The sequence below is a fragment of the Halyomorpha halys genome, unplaced genomic scaffold, assembly GCF_000696795.3.
Source record: "Halyomorpha halys isolate HHAL.00 unplaced genomic scaffold, Hhal_1.1 Scaffold999.1, whole genome shotgun sequence".
Classification (NCBI taxonomy): domain Eukaryota; kingdom Metazoa; phylum Arthropoda; class Insecta; order Hemiptera; family Pentatomidae; genus Halyomorpha; species Halyomorpha halys.
Window position 1 is genome coordinate 1 of NW_027106312.1, and position 3377 is coordinate 3377.

Here is a 3377-nt window from a genome sequence, read left to right on the forward strand (position 1 = left end):
GCCGAATATTTGAATTCAAATCTCCCGCCATGTGTGACGTCATCAAAATGCTGGCTTCTGATTGGCTCCTCAAATCCGTGTCCCAGCTCCCCCATATTCTCTCTACTTAGGTTGTATGGTGCTATTTCTAAGAATTTCATTTCTTGCTCGCTTTCATTTCGCCTAGTTTATTTTGATCGAAAATAATTGCAGACATCCACCATCTTGATCTCTTAAGACCTCAAAAGCATGTGGGTCCTCTCATTTCTTCCTTTCTTTTTTTACCAACTATTTTTGGTGTCTCGAAATTGCAGTAAGTGGCTAACGTGTTTTTAAACGTGGTTTAAAGTATCCTTATTTGATTTTTGTTGAAAACAAGCTTTTAAAAGAAAATCTGGATAAAGTCTCTAGCTATGAAGGAACTATTCTTAAGTCTCAAAGTTATGTTAATTGAAAGTAATTTTATCAAAGATGGAGTCAGTAAAAAATAATCTATCTGCACGATAGTCCAACATTCATTGACTTTACAGTTAGTGCGACCGGCATATTTGCCGTCCTTATCGTTTGTAAATACTAACATAATTGCATGAAAAATAAACAGTTAGGATCTTTCCTGAATATTGATAGTTTAATTTGAAAATAATTGCTTCTCTATCTGATCATCGAACATAATCGACCCCATTTCTGTAGCTCATTCCGATTGCTGACGCATCACTTACGTAAGGACCGCTTACTGTCCTTATAAATTAGACAAAATATATACCTAATCAATTATTTTATTGTCGAATATGTATATAAAAAGATTCTAGAATGATAAGAGTTCTTATTAAAATGTTTAACTAGTGCAATATTGCGAAATACTGAGTAATATTAAAGTTAATACCAACTTAAACATTCATAATTTAAAAAAAAATGCTTATATCAATATAAATAGAATACTGTAATTACTCGAACATAGATCAGGGTCTTTTCTCTTATTTCCTCTTATAAAGAGAGATCGACCAATATGATGAAAGATCGAGGCTGAATTATGTTCGGATTATATCTAGAAAAAATTTAATTAGTCCAAGTCATTTCATAGTTTCAATTTCTCGATAGGTATTACAGTTAATATTAATAATAACTAGATGAATTAACAAAATTATACTAGACTAACAAAAGACGCAATTGCACGAAAACCCTGCCATTCATCACAAAAAATTGCATCTTTTGTTCCTTAGCTTCAAATCCCAACCTCGACCGAAATTCGAATCATGGAAAATAAATTCAAATCAAATTATTTTTTCCTGCCAAAAAATGCACGTTTTTACTCTGGAACTACTTTTAGATTTTATCATATACAATTTAACACTTGAACTAAATTTCTCATATTATCCACATATATGTGTATGTATACCAATATTTTTTTTTCCTAATTACTTTATAGTTTAAAAGGTACTTACGTATTAAATCCACCGCAGCTAAAATTCTGCTAATGCACCAATAAAGAGCCGTCTTGTTGGCTAAGAGCAACTTTGTTGTTTGCATACAGCAATCTTCTTATTCATACTCCCACGAAGTTATCTTTGATTTCCTTGTTGCCTTGTTGTTTGCTGATTTAGACCCCATTTTTTAGTGCTACGAAGATGCGTATTTGCGATTTGCCAAAAACAGAACAATTTTTATTTCTTTAGGAGCGAAATATTTTACCTAAACAACGTGCATGTAGTAGCGATTCCCATGATATGAATCTATATTTTGGAAAACGTAACTTTTGGAAATGTAATTTAAGACAGTGTGATCAGCAAATGGGACTTAAAAAATACACCTGGTTTAAGTTGAGCGATATTCCATTTTATTCAGCTTTAAGATTCATATACTGCTGGTGGGAGGAGTTCATCAAGCATCAGTTAAATTTTGCGAAAAGCAGCTTCATTTATCGGATAACACTGTTGTAGGCTGGAATAATTACATGTGTGAAGTATGTATCTTGGATATGGATAATAAATTAAACAAGAAGATAGGTGGACCAAATTGCATTATGGAATGGCGAAAGAAAATAGAGACTGTTTTGAATCTATACTAAATTCCATATCGGCCCATTTTCCATGTGATTGAAAAATCTGATTGACTACTTTACATAAATAAAGTGTTTTGATTTTACATAAAGATTTTTATTCTATAATTTGTTGTAAAAACGTTAGGGGTAGATTGGTGCATTAGCAGAATTTTTGCTTATTTAGTTATTATGAAAGTACCGTTTAAAATTGACAAATGCTAGTGAAGCTACGGATTACTTTAACTTATGAAGAGTCAGATTCAACATTTAAAAAAAATAAGAACAAGTGAAAAAAAAATAATGAAATATCCTCTTGCAATATTATTAACCAGTAGTTTCTAGTACAATGAAAAAGTCTTTCCAGAATAAGCTTGTTATAGAAAATTCTATTCTTTTTAACTTAAAACAAAGATACCCACTCCGCATCAAGCACTTCATTCTTCAATGAATTCATTGTTTTAGTGCGAAACTTTATTTTTTAGACATATAATTATCATACCATTATAATAAATGGTTTGTATAATATATATAACAAACCATTTATTATAATAAATGGTTTGTTATATGGTGGTGTATTAATTGTTGATAATCTTATAGAGGAAAATTAAATGTTAATGATTTTAAATTTTAAATAAATTGGCTTTTAACTTATAATAAAGAAAATTACCTGGGCAGAAGAAACTTTAAATTAATGTGAGGAAGAAATTGTATTGAAGATGTCCTTGAAGATGGCTGGAATGGCCGAAACGTTGGACTGGTGAAAAATAAAGTGTTGAGACAGAAATGGATACGAATTTTTGATTTATTTAATAAAAATGATTTTTTTTAAAACAAAATAAAGAATGCCACATTTTTAAACCGCGCCGAAAATAAGTATTAAATCTGTTTTAATTACATATTATTATTTATTTTCGTAAAATAAATATGCCATCGAATTTTTTTTAAATATTTCAAACTTTTTGATTTCAATTATCTTTTAATTTTTATTAATCAAACTTAAAAATATAAATTTGATTACTATTTACTCTGTATGAAATACATTTGAGTGAAAAGAGCAATCCCATTTAACAACTTTCAGATTCTGCGATCAAATATTGATTTATTTTAACTTTTCGGATTACTAACTAATATATAAGATTCTTATTCACGGTCTTAGAAGTGCAGAAAATTGTTTCGTTTCACGTTTTGATTTATTTGAACATTTCGGATTTCTAATATACTAGTGTCCCTTAAAATTTTTCGGCAGACAACAAAAATTTTATCGATTTTAACATCGCTCGCTCGCGTATTGATTTTAACTTCTCTGATTTCTTCGATATTAGAGCTTATTAACACTAAACATACCATAACGGGTCAAATG